The 14,291-nt window shown below is 43.7% G+C and overlaps 1 protein-coding gene across 5 annotated transcripts in view; it reads right to left on the bottom strand.

Annotated features, from left to right (window-relative positions):
* LOC140408582 (protein transport protein Sec24B-like) overlaps positions 1–8,407 on the bottom strand; it is a 148,466-nt gene extending 140,059 nt beyond the window's left edge. For 2 of the 5 annotated variants that reach the window (XM_072495992.1, XM_072495996.1), the window contains exons 1-2: positions 8,329–8,407; positions 2,806–2,909 (exon numbers count right to left, since the gene is read on the bottom strand). The gene's annotated coding sequence lies outside the window, so the exon portion shown is untranslated. Of the gene's footprint in view, positions 1–2,805; positions 2,912–3,819; positions 3,840–8,328 lie in introns of those variants that run through there. The other 3 variants (XM_072495995.1, XM_072495993.1, XM_072495994.1) reach the window with 3 other exon arrangements.
* Positions 8,408–14,291: the final 5,884 nt, after the last annotated feature.

Here is a 14,291-nt window from a genome sequence, read left to right as displayed (position 1 = left end):
GAAAATATTAAAATGGTTTAATATTCGCACGACTGAACAAAACACTTGAAACAAAATTGAAATTAAAAATCCAATTTAACACATTAATTTAGTTGATTTTCATCCTTATTTTTCTCCATTATTTCCTTTACATTCCCTCTTTCTGCCCTATTTTGTATTATTTCTCCTGTCTAAATTAAGTTATTTCTGCTGATTCTGGCACTAGAAAAGTATTTAAAATCTTTTCCTTACTTCGCCTTCCAGCTCTCATCATCTCTTGTTGCTGGTATAAAGAAACGGAGGGCGCAATTCTCCGGCCGCGTTGCGCTCAAGCGAGAACACAGTGCGGCCAGAGAATTCCCAGAGAGGCCTCCAGCGAGTCTCCCGACAGTCTCCGCGCCGCGCCTCGCAGGATTTACCAAAGTCTCACCAGACGTTGGGAGTCGGAACTCCGCCCCAAATGGGCATGACCAAACGCCACTCCCGAAAGTAGGTCGTAAACCTACTTACGACCTACTCATCCGGGATCCTCCGGCCTCCCCAGGAAGGCTGCAGCCAGGCGCCTATTACTGCTGGTCCACACAAACGTGGACCAGGTGAGACGGCACCCGGGGGTCTCCCGGGTGATCAGAGACCCCGGTGTGGTCAGGGTAAGTGCAGGTCGACTACCTGGCCCTCTGCCTGGGACGCGGACAGCTTGGCACTGACCAGCGGGCACCCTGGCACTGCCAAGCCAGTAGGAGCACTGTCTGGGTGCCAGGGTGGCAGTGCAAGGGTGCCCAGGTTGCACTGCCAAGGGTTAGGGAGTGAGGGGGACCATGCCCATGAAATGCAGGTGGAGGGGGGGTTGAAAGGTGGGAGAATGCAGGGCAGCTAAGTAGGGACCTCTAGCAGGTTGGAGGTCCTTGACGGGGGTGCTGTCAGGGGGTTTGGGGGGGGCTGAATAGGGGAGACCCCTAGGGACCCCATAGCAGTGTGTCCTCACTTGGGGGGTGTGGGGTAAGGTCCATGTGTGTTTGGGGTGACATCGCCCATGGGTGGGGAGATGCGGGAGACTCAAACTCATTTAGAGATCGGGGCACCCTTTCAAAATGGCAGCTCAATCTCCAAATTCAGCTCTCCAGTGCTAAACAAAATTCTACGTGTGGGATAAACCGGATAGAAACTCCCCAGGGCCCAAAATCGTGACTACGTGTCATTGAATAGCAGTGGGGGACTCACCAGCAGGAATCTCCCTGAAAAACCCGCCACAAATTAACTTAGAAACTTTTTGGGAGAATCGTGTCCTGAATTTTTTAATTCCAGAGAACAGAGTGGAAATGGATAGCTTTTCCAGCCAGACACTGAATACCAGCCTTACAAGACATACTCTACCCTGAAATAAACTTGTCTTTAGCTTTGGGGCTCGATTTAGATTTATTTTAACACTAATTTCTTGACTCAATAAGGAGCCATGGTACGAAAGAACTTGCACAGCAACTTACCACATACTCAGCAAGTCCCAAAGAATTTCAATCACTTATCTAGGGAAAACTGTGGTCGCCCAATTTGCACATAATGTCCCCCAAACTATAAGTGAGATGCATGACTACTTAACTTAGTCCCCTTTTTTGCTGATACTGGTTGTAAAAAGGGATGCTGGTGATGACACCAGAACTCCATGTTCTCCTTTAATGATTGAAAACAAAGATTGTTTACATCCACCTGAACAGGTACAGCGGCTTCTGTTTAACATCCCAATTGAAAGATGGCACTTCTGGCAATTCAGCACTCTCGCAGTATTGCACTGAAGTGTCCGCCATAGAGTAGAGCTTGAACCTAGAATCAGCTGATTAAAGGGGCACATGTGCTTCTAACTGAGCAAAAATGGTATAAAGTAAACAGCTTTCTTGCCAATGGAAGATAGAGCAAATGGCTTTGGGTGAGCTGGGTACAGCTGACTGTTAAATGTCACCATGCCTTTTACAGTGGCAGGAAAAGCCAGGTCATAAGTCATGGCCAAAATCTTAACTTTGGAAATCCGCCTAATAAGGCATAATTTAAATAAGCTACTTCTTTTTAATAAATATACACACAATAGCAAACAGGATCCCAATTATTCATTTATCAATTTCCTATATTGTAAATAGTAAGTGGAGTATTTTGGGCCTCATAATCACATACCAGTGGAAGCAGATGCAACTCATTTCAACGTGATTCATCACATAGAAGTACTCACATTTTGGCTGAGTACGTCAAGACGTACAACCTCAAACTAGATTTGGTGGCAGTGGCTTTATTTTATTATCCTGGATATTACCATACTCAGATATTCAAGATGGGGAACGATGTATTATGACATGAATCAGTCATTTTCTGTCCCTCAACAATTTTCTCCCCTTCAAAAGAGCTGGATGCTTGCCCGAGTACATCCGTCCTGTCGTATCCATTCAAAGGGAAGCTCAACTGAGAATGTCAGCAGGTTATTCAACCATGGGGCTACTGCAGTCAGCCTGCATTTACCAGACATTCATCCACATATATTTATATCATTGGCCACCTTGATCAGGTGGAGGAACACTGGGCAACTTTTCCTTCACTAACCCTGGGCTGTTGTGACTAGGTGTAGCAACCAACTGTTACCCCTGTTGAGATCAGCCAAATCAGTATATGCTAAGCAGTGTACATGGGATCTATCTCTCTCAGCTTTGAATCAAAAACTATAAATCTATGAAGGTTTGTAAACTTTGAATTGTTTATATCATGTTTTAGGTTACTTCAAAACTTTACAAGAGCAGAAAATTACTGAGGCACTATTCGTGCATCTTCTTGTTTCTGTTAACTCACTTTCAAATGAGAATTCTTCGACTAGTCATATATCGATGCACACGCTTGCGATGAGGTAGCTCGCCACCCGTTTGAGGGGGGTTCAATATTGGTATTGGAGTCACCTGAACAAAAACAAGACAGGACACATTAAATACATGACACAGGAGTAATATCGCACGGTTGCACTGGTGATGCAGAGCCCAGCTCACTAGCTATGCACACTAGGAAATTGCAGGCTCCCTGCTCACCACTTCTCAGCAGCATGAACCAGGAAACATTTGGCACACACAACTTTGCAAAATCAAACAAGTGCTGTTTGTGCAAGACTGGATTATCAAACACATACTCCAAGGGGTCACAGAAGTCATACTTATAAACTTTTCAAATACTGAAGGGTGTTTTTCTTGCTCTAAATTATAATTTGTTTTCCTAGTTTAATATTCCAATCAGTGTCCTTTGTAATGAATAGGCAGATATTCCACAATTTAAACACCTTTTCACGTGGAACTAAATGAAAACATCGACGACACGTGCTATTTTAATGTTATGAGAGATTGGAAAGACAGGGTGCCAAGATTAATACGGTGCCTTCCTGCCCTACTAGTGTTCACCCCCACTTGTCCTCTCCCAGTGAAGGCATCCATATAGTAATGTGGGCTCTGACCACTCCCAGTAACTGGATGCTGTACAGTCGTGAACAGAGGCCGTGTTTTGGAATTGTTTCATAGCCTGGCCTGATCCAGTTCTCTTCCGGTCAGCAGCAGTTACTGGAAAGCAACAAAGAACAGGAGCCCCAATTTCCCACTCTCCAACTCAGGAGTGCACGGCCAAGTCAGGTGAGTATATTACTGCCACTGTGAAAATTAGCCCTAGTACAGCCTGAAGATCAAGTCGGTGACCTTCTTCACCTGAGCAGTTCAGCGACCTGAACAAATTTTGGTTTCAATGTCTTAATGGCAGAGCGGTGAAGGTATTGCCTTGTTAATTATTGCTTGGTCTAAGTGCAATCCAGTTAAAGAAATAAAATCTTACCAGAAGGACGTTGAGTGCCTTTAAGACAGAAGTTGATAAATTCTTGATTTCTCGCGGAATTAAGGGCTATGGAGAGAGAGCGGGTAAATGGAGTTGAAATCCGCCATGATTGAATGGTGGAGTGGACTCGATGGGCCGAATGGCCTTACTTCCGCTCCTATGTCTTATGGTATTGTTCATGTTAGTGAAAGTTGAAATCAACATTTGGCACGGTGTCAATACATTATCCAAATGTTGCAGGAATCAAGTACGTAAAAATGTTAACACCTCAAACAATTTAAGACTCTTTTCCTCATTTGCCAGCTTAAAGGGGCGGAAATGATTTTCTGCAATTTATCCTTTAAAACATTACAATGAGTTGTAATTCTTGAAATGGTTTTGTCATTCATCTTCTTCCTATGAAGCCCCCTCTCACCAGCACCTTCTTCAGCCAAAAGAATTAAGCGGAGACGGATTCACAGCCCTTTCGGTGGCAGTGTACAGTTTAGCACCAGGAGAGGCATCAGTGCAATATGAAGCTAATTTCTCCCCCCTTCTGTTCAATGTCTACATACGAAGCTGGGGTTGACATTGGAAAAATAGTATGCAGAGGGCCCACAAGAGAAAGTTTGCATATTAGATCCTGTGGCACAAGACACTGAAGTTCCAACCCACTAATTGCAACATTTGCTACCATGCCTCACCCCCCCCCGCCCCAACCAAATAGATTTCAGCTATGGATTGAGCAACGAGTGGTAACTGCTGTGGAACTGGACAGGAGTTTCTGAATTCAGCAGTGTGAAGCACCTGCATTAAAAAGATGCAACAGAGCAGAGTGTGGACACTGACTGCAAATCCTGGCTCAGCTGTCCCTAACTTTCTACATTCTCTCTCTCTCCCCAAGGTAGCTGTATAAACACTGCAACTACTTTTATAGATGGTGCAATTTTTGTTAATTTTAACAATGCACAATGCTCGATATATCAGCAACAAAAGAAGTTGCAATTCCTGTGTTTTGAAAGCAAGAAAGCAATTTTCAAGTTCACATTATTTTGGCAACATCATTCTTCTTTATCATAAGTTACTTTCAACCCATGATGCACCACCGGTGACTTCAATTTGGATTGCCTATTTGTTCTCCCGAGTCACCTCTTCACCTCCAACAAGTGCAGTGTTCATGGAGGTATTTTTTAACAAGATGGAAACCATCCATTCAACCACCTCTCCCTTGCCCAGGCTGCACTAACATAACCCAAGTCCACTTGTCTCTACTTCCCCTGCCAACTACCCCTCATTTCCCCCCCCCCCCCCTACCCACCCCCCCCCCATATCCCACTCCACATGCCCTCTTGTCCATGATAAACTTACAAAAGTCAGCACCACCCAATTCCTCGACTCAATTTCCATTCCCAGGCCTGTGCTGACACTGTAAACGCTTCCGCTCTCCTCGTGAATGGTGCCCTCCCTCCAAAAACTACCATCATCAATACTGTCCTCAAAACACTGACTGACAAACGATTGTCCCATTTTTAGTTTCCCTTTCTTCCCAAAACTTGCACCTCTCTTTCCCTTTTAAACATATTTGTTCATGGGATGTAGGTGTCAGTGGTTAGGACAGTATTTATTGCCCACTTCTAATTCTCGGAGGGTCGATACAGACTCAAATGAACCAAATGCACTGTAGGGGTTCTATGGATCTTGCCCGTCAATCATCTTTGAATTTTACATGTTTCAATGAGAGCAACTCTCATTCTTCTAAACTCCTGCAGAAGCAACTGCAGAGGCAGCAAAAAAGGAAGACAGAGGGGCTGAAAGGAAGGGAAGATCATGAAAGGGTGGAGACAGGAGGGAGTAAATGACAAAAGGGATGATGGTGGAAAGCAAAACAGAACGGGAATGGGTCAAGTAAAGAAAGCAAAGATTGGTATCGAGGATTGGTACCAACAAAATCACTAAAATCACAGACAACCAGAGCTCAGGGTCAGAGCTTGCAGATTAAATAATGCTGCTCAGAAAAACAAATGAGCCAACCTAGGTTTGAATTCCTCAACGTAGATGAAATCAGATTGTGAGTAATCAATACAGTATACCGAATTGAAAGGACAATTAAATTGCTGTTTCACCTGGAGTAAGTGTTTGGGGTCCAGGACAGTGGGAAGGACGGAGGAGAAAGAGCAGGTGTTGCAACTCCTGTGCTTTCATGCAAAGTGTGTTGGAATACCAGTGTCATGGAGGGAAAGAGCCCTTTGGAAAGTTAAGAGGGAAGGACAGGTGTATTTGGTGGGGGCATCGTGCTGGAAAGGGCAGAGGATGATCCATTGAATGTGCAGGTGGGCAAGAGCCCGATCGTAGTTCAGGGTGGGAAGGCAAGGGATGAGAGCAGAGCGTGACAAATGGCAGACAGGGGATGAGGGTCTTGTCAACCACAGTGAAGGGGAATCCTCAGGTAGAAAAAAGGAAGACACAGCAGAAGCGTTAGTGTGGAAGGGGGCATCATGTCACATTACATTCATCCCCCACCATCTGGCCTGCGAAATCCTACCAACTGTCCTGGCTTGACACAATTCACACCTATTTAACCTGGGGTTACCCCATCTCTGGATCTGTAAAGATTTAATCACCTGCTAATGCTCGCATTCCAAGCATTGTCTGGCATCTTTGAATCTGTCTATATATATGTTTCTGGAACATACCTCTTCATTCACCTGACGAAGGAGCAGCGCTCCGAAAGCTAGTGACATCGAAACAAACCTGTTGGACTTTAACCTGGTGTTGTAAGACTTCGTACTGTGCTCACCCCAGTCCAACGCCAGCATCTCCACATCACTGGAGTAGGGAATTTCAAAGATTTATAACCCTCAGATGAAGAGAAAACATTCCTGATCGTGCTAAATGGCTGTAAATTCTTTCTTTTCGCAGGTGTCACAATTCCCTCGCGGTTTAAATCAAGCAAGTTCATTTTTAAAAGTACCTAACAGGCCTGTTGAAATTCTGAGCAAAATTTAGCAAAACAAAACCTGCACTCTATTATAAATTAACTGTGGGGAGTGGACTTGTGTGTGCACCCTGAAGATGCTGGGCTTGATAGCTATGGTATAGGTTAACCCTTGATTGCCACTGAACTAAACTGAATTTTTAAACAAAGCTTCTTTGGTACTTCATGATAATTAACTGAGGCACTGATATCCCAACAGATGCGATTTTCAAACTAGTAGCCAATCAATAATGGAGACAGGCAGTAGATAGCTCACATAGCTTAAGAGTATTGAGTATTCTAAATAAATATAACAAATGTTTCTGTACATCTATAACAGTAATTTAAGAAATGCTACTTGTGCAGAATACTCAATTTCTCTCAGAACTTAAATTACCTCATTCAATTATGAAATAATGAATGTATTTTATTGTTCCATGCTTTTATTCTATCTCTTATTTTTAATCCTGCCAGTAACTTTCAGAGCAGTGGAAATTAATTTTATATTTCACATGTCTGAAAATATCACAATCTCTACTACACACTGGCATATTCCTTGCACTCATGTTGCCAAAATTAATTTCACAATTGAAAGATAAAAATACCTGTGGCATGCAATGAAAGATAAAAGAAGACAAACACCGAGAGTCTAAGATTAGAACCAGAGACCCAGTAACACAATAGGTACAAAACAGAAATTGGTTAAACTGCAAAAAAGTGAAATATAAGCTCACACTGACCATTTACCTCACACATGCAATCCTGTCCAGTTCTATTATTCTCACTGTTCTACAGCACAGAAACATTGCCAAGGTTGTGTCTTTGGTTAATAAACTGGCCAGATGTTGGCCATTACTGCAGAACAGCCTAATAATGTGTTTTTCAATCAGCACACCGATTTTAAAAGTATATAATTCACAAATAGCTCAGTATGTAAACAACATTACAGCTCTTTGAATGATTAAACTGCTCTTCAAATCAAAATGGCCTAGTTTTTGCATTTTAAAATCGAAATTTGGTACCAAACAAAATTAAACCAATTCGTAAAAAATACTTAACATGTAGTTGGGGGCATTATTTAAATATCTCCCGTACTTAAATCTACTGTTAAAAAAAGTAAGTTGCAGTATAGGCCCAGTACTTCCCATCAGCTTAAATTTGAAGTCTTCCAGGCACAATGCAGTGTGGTTGGAATAGGTTTTTTTAAAAAAATACTCTCCTCAGAGGCCTACAGTGCAACAGGAAAAGTTTAGATTTGATCTGAGAAACGCCAGAAATACAACAAAAAGCAGCATTTGATTTGGAGGGGAGGTCGTTTCTGTTTAAAATTAACATTAATTCCTGCTGTGCTGCAAGGCCTCAAAATGTCCACCGAGTCTCCATTTGAGCATCAGCCCAGTCAGAGTGAGCTCTTGCTGAAGTACTTTCTCAAATTGTTCCTCAGCAGTAATGTGGGGCAGAAACATGCGACAAGCCGCCCTACAAATTTAAAGATAAACACAGGCCTCCAATGCATTTGACGATTCTTCCAAGAGACAGTATATCTGAGGAAATACCTTTTTTTTTTACTGAATTTCCAGGCTACACTCCTGCAGCAGTTACCATTCCCTACACGCAACGCACAACTAACCCTGCTCAACAGCACCACATAGTGGCTGAACAAATATCTTCACCTGCACCTTTGCAAATCAGCGATTTGGCATCTTTCCTTACCTTGGAGCAACTTAATTTGCTCATTTCAGACTTTGAAGATCATCAGCAACGTTTTCTAATGCAGTAGATCCAGAGATATTTTTCAATAGTAGTTTAAAAAAAAAAATTAGATTACCCAATTCCCCCCCCCCCCACAATTAAGGGCAATTTAGCATGGCCAAACCACCTACCCTACACATCTTTTTCGGTTGTGGGGGTGAGACGCATGCAGACTTGGGGAGAACATGAAAACTCCACATGGACAGTGACCCGGATTTCAAAAGTAGTCAATGCACTTAGTTTCTTATTTGAGAGCCTTGTGTTGCAATTGAGCAGCCAAATAAAGTCATGTCTCTCCCAAGGTTGGATTTGAAGAAATGTTCTCGTCGTTATTTGGTACCTGGCTGTGCAAGGACATTTAATGTGCCGTCTCTATGATTGGATTGGTCCAGTTTCTTTCTGGGAGTAGTATAAACTAGGATTTTGGGGTCTCAGTCATTTCAGAAGATTCACAGAGGGCACCAGGTAGGTGAATGATGATGCGTGAGCTTTTTCAAATTGGTTCCCAAATTACCAAATTGATATGAGCATCATTTGGAAAGTCAGCAATTGTTGCCCATCCGCAATAGCCCTCGAGAAGAGGCTGGTAAGCCATCTTCTTGAACTGCTGCAGTCCAAGTGGTGCTGTTAGGGAGGGAATTCCAGGATTTTCATCACACAACAGTGAAGGAAAGGTGACATAGTTCCAAAGCAGGATGATGTATGATTTGAAAGGCATCTTGAGGTAGTGGTCTTCCCATGTGTCTGCTGCACATGTCCTTCTAGATGGTAGAAGTCATGGGTTTTGAAGGTGTAATGAAAGGAGACTTGGTGGGATGCTGCAGTGCATCTTGTAGATGATACATACAGCTGTCATTGTGCAGCGGTGGTAGAGAAAGTGAATGTTTAAAGTGATGGATGGGGTGCTCTGGATGGTGCCAAGCTTCTTGAATGTTGCTGGAGCTGAACTCGTCCAAGTAGGTGGAGAGTATTCCATGACACTTCTGAGTTGTGCATTGTCGAGGAGCCAGGAGGTGAGTTACTCGCCATGGATTTCCCAGGTTCTACATGCTCTTGTAGCCATAGTTTATGTATAGCATGACCAGTTCAGTTTCTGGTCAGTGGTAACCTCTATACTGATGGTGAAGGATTCAGTGATGTTAATGCTATTGAATGCCAAGGAGATGGTTAGATTCTCCCTTAGAGATGGCTTTGTTTGGCACATGTGTGGCATGAATGTTACTTAACACTTACCAGCCCAAGCCTGAATATTGTCCATGACTTGCTGCATATGGATATGGACTGCTTCATTACCTGAGGAGTTGTGCTTGGAGTCCGAGGAGATAGGAGAGGTGCTAAATGAATATTTTTCGTCAGTATTCACACAGGAAAAAGACAATGTTGTCAAGGAGAATACTGAGATTCAGGCTACTAGACTAGAAGGGCTTGAGATTCATAAGGAGGAGGTGTTAGCAATTCTGGAAAGTGTGAAAAAAGATAAGTCCCCTGGGCCGGATGGGATTTATCCTAGGATTCTCTGGGAAGCTAGGGAGGAGATTGCTGAGCCTTTGGCTTTGATATTTAAGTCATCTTTGTCTACAGGAATAGTGCCAGAAGACTGGACGATAGCAAATGTTGTACCCTTGTTCAATAAGGGGAGTAGAGACAATCCCGGTAACTATAGACCAGTGAGCCTTACTTCTGTTGTGGGCAAAATCTTGGAAAGGTTTATAAGAGATAGGATGTACAATCATCTGGGAAGGAATAATTTGATTAGAGATAGTCAACACGGTTTTGTGAAGGGTAGGTCGTGCCTCACAAACCTTATTGAGTTCTTTGAGAAGGTGACCAAACAGGTGGATGAGGGTAAAGCAGTTGATGTGGTGTATATGGATTTCAGTAAAGCGTTTGATAAGGTTCCCCACGGCAGGCTACTGCAGAAAATATGGAGGCATGGGATTCAGGTTGATTTAGCAGTTTGGATCAGAAATAGGCTAGCTGGAAGAAGACAAAGGGTGGTGGTTGATGGGAAATGTTCAGACTGGAGTCCAGTTACTAGTGGTGTACCACACGGATCTGTTTTGGGGCCACTGCTGTTTGTCATTTTTATAAACTGGTTGGAGTCTTGCCTCGCACAATAGAACATAGAACATTACAGCGCAGTACAGGCCCTTCGGCCCTCGATGCTGCGCCGACCTGTGAAACCACTCTAAAGCCCATCTACACTATTCCCTTATCGTCCATATGTCTATCAAATGACCATTTGAATGCCCTCCAACCAGTTTATAAAAATGACAAACAGCAGTGGCCCCAAAACAGATCCTTGTGGTACACCACTAGTAACTGGGCTCCAGTCTGAACATTTCCCATCAACCACCACCCTTTGTCTTGTTCCAGCTAGCCAATTTCTGATCCAAACTCGCTAACACTAAGGGCATTCAAATGGTCTATGTTCTGTTGTCAATGCTACTGAACATGTGCAATGGGAAAGTATCCTCACTTCTGACCTTATGATGTAGGGAAGGTAATTTATGAAGCCACTAAAGATGGTTGGCCTTGGACACCACCCTAAGGAATTCCTGGAGGAGGGCGTAGAAGGATTGGTGAGTAAATTTGCAGATGACACTAAAGTCGGTGGAGTTGTGGACAGTGCGTAAGGATGTTACAAGTTACAGAGGGACATAGATAAGCTGCAGCGCTGGGCTGAGAGGTGGCAAATGGAGTTTAATGCAGAAAAGTGTGAGGTGATTCATTTTGGAAGGAATAGCAGGAAGACAGAGTACTGGGCTAATGGTAAGATTCTTGGCAGTGTGGATGAGCAGAGAGATCTCGGTGTCCATGTACATAGATCCCTGAAAGCTGCCACCCAGGTTGAGAGGGTTGTTAAGAAGGCGTACGGTGTGTTAGCTTTTATTGGTAGAGGGATTGAATTTCGGAGCCATGAGGTCATGTTGCAGCTGTACAACACTCTGGTGCGGCCGCAATTGGAGTATTGCGTGCAATTCTGGTCGCCGCATTATAGGAAGGATGTGGAAGCATTGGAAAGGGTGCATAAGAACATAAGAACATAAGAACAAGAACAGGAGTAGGCAATCTGGCCCCTCGAGCCTGCTCCACCATTTAATGAGATCATGGCTGATCTTTGTGGACTCAGCTCCACTCTCCGGCCCGTACACCATATCCCCGAATCCCTTTATTCTTTAGAAAGATATCTATCTTTTTCTTAAAAACGTTTAAAGAAGGAGCCTCAACTGCTTCACTGGGCAAGGAATTCCAGAGATTCACAACCCTTTGGGTGAAGAAGTTCCTCCTACACTCCGTCCTAAATCTACCTCCCCTTATTTTGAGGCTATGCCCCCTAGTTCTGCTTTCTCCGACCAGTGGAAACAACCTGCCCGCATCTATCCTATCTATTCCCTTCATAATTTTATTTGTCTCAATAAGATCCCCCCACATCCTTCTAAACTCAAATGAGGACAGTCCCAGTCTACTCAACCTCTCGTCATAATCTAATCCCCTCAACTCTGGGATCAACCTAGTGAATCTCCTCTGCACTCCCTCCAGTGCCAATATGTCCTTCCTCAGGTAAGGAGACCAAAACTGAACACAATACTCCAGATGCGGCCTCACCAACACCCTATACAATTGCAGCATAACCTCCCTAGTCTTGAACTCCATCCCTCTAGCAATGAAAGACAACACTCGATTAGCCTTCTTAATCACCTGTTGCACCTGCACACCAACTTTTTGCGACTCGTGCACCAGCACACCCAGGTCCCTCTGCACAGCAGCATGTTTTAACATCTTACCGTTTAAATAATAATCCATTCTGCTGTTATTCCTCCCAAAATGGATAGCCTCACACTTGGCAACATTGAATTCCATCTGCCAGACCCTAGCCCATTCACCTAACCTATCCAAATCCTTCTGCAGACTTCCGGTATCCTCTGCACTTTTTGCTTTACCACTCATCTTAGTGTCGTCTGCAAACTTTGCCACATTGCACTTGGTCCCCAACTCCAAATCATCTATGTACAGAGGAGATTTACCAGAATGTTGCCTGGTATGGAGGGAAGATCTTATGAGGAAAGGCTGAGGTACGTGAGGCTGTTTTCGTTAGAGAGAAGAAGGTTAAGAAGTGACTTAATTGAGGCATACAAGATGATCAGAGGATTGGATAGGGTGGACAATGAGAGCCTTTTTCCTCAGATGGTGATGTCTAGCACGAGGGGACATAGCTTTAAATTGAGGGGAGATAGATATAGGACAGATGTCAGAGGTAGGTTCTTTACTCGGAGAGTAGTAAGGGTGTGGAATGCCCTGCCTGCAACAGTAGTGGACTCGCCAACATTAAGGGCATTCAAATGGTCATTTGATAGACATATGGACGATAAGGGAATAGTGTAGATGGGCTTTAGAGTGGTTTCACAGGTCGGCGCAGCATCGAGGGCCGAAGGGCCTGTACTGCGCTGTAATGTTCTATGTTCTATTGTCAATGCTACTGAACATGTGCAATGGGAAAGTATCCTCACTTCTGACCTTATGATGAAGGGAAGGTAATTGATGAAGCCACTAAAGATGGTTGGCCTTGGACACCACCCTGAGGACTTCCTGTAGTGATATGTCCTGGGGCTGAGATGATTGACCTCCAACAACCAGAACCATCTTCCTTTGTGCGAGGCAAGACTCCAACCAGTGGAGAGTTTTCTCCCTGATTTCCATTGATGGTAGTTTTGCTAGAGTTCCTTGATGCCAAACTCGGACAACTGCTGCCTTCACGTCAAGCGCAGTCACTCCTACCTCACCTTTTGAATTCAGCTTTTTTGGAGCAAGACTGCTTTGAAATTTGGAATTGAGTCGCCGTGGCAGAACATTGGTGAGCAAGTTAGTGCTGAGACTGTGTCACTTGACAGCACTGTCAACGACACCTTCCATCAGTTTGATTATTGAGAACTGATTGATGAGGTGGTAATTGGCCAGAATGGATTTAACCTGTTTTAATGGATAGGAAATACCAGTGCAATTTTCAATGTTGTCAGTTGATGCTAGCATTGTATCTGTGTTGAAATAGCTTGTCTAAAAGTGAGGCTATTTTCTGGTGCACAAGTCTTTGGCACTCATTACAGTGGGACAGTGGTGAAGGGGTGATGTCACTGGACTGGTAATCCAGAGGCCCAAATTAATGCTTTGGGGAAAAGGGCTCAAATCCCACCATTGCAGCAGGCAGAATTTTAATTCAATGAATTAAATAAATATGGAATTGAAAGCCAGTTGCGATATTGATGACCATGAAATTGTCACTAAAACATCTATTTTTCCTGTAGGGAAGGAATTCAGCTTATATGTAACTCTAGATCCACAGATCCACAGACATATGGTTAGCTTTTAACTGAATTTAAGGGCAATTTTTCCCAGTAAAGAATAAATAGTAAAATATAACCAGGTACTATCAGAGCCCATAGCTACTGCTGTATCCTGTGCACTTAGCTGTTTCTTCAGATCCATGGAGTGAATTGAATTGGCTGCAGACTGGCATCTGTGATGCTATAAACTTCAGGAGGAGGCTGAAGATTGTAGCAAATGCTTCAGCCTTGTCTTTTGCACTGATGTTCGGGCTCCCCTATCAATGAGAAAGAGGATGTTTAAGGAGCCTCTTCCTCCAGTTAGCTGCTTAATTGCCCATCACCATTCATGATTAGGGCAGCATGGTAGCACAGTGGGTAGCACTGTTGCTTCACAACTCCAGGGTCCCAGGTTCGATTCCTGGCTTGGGTCACTGTCTGTGCGG

Source organism: Scyliorhinus torazame, chromosome 3 (genome assembly GCF_047496885.1).
Source record: "Scyliorhinus torazame isolate Kashiwa2021f chromosome 3, sScyTor2.1, whole genome shotgun sequence".
NCBI classification, from domain to species: Eukaryota; Metazoa; Chordata; class Chondrichthyes; order Carcharhiniformes; family Scyliorhinidae; genus Scyliorhinus; species Scyliorhinus torazame.
Note: the sequence above shows the minus strand (reverse complement) of the source record. Positions and strands in the feature narration are given on the sequence as shown.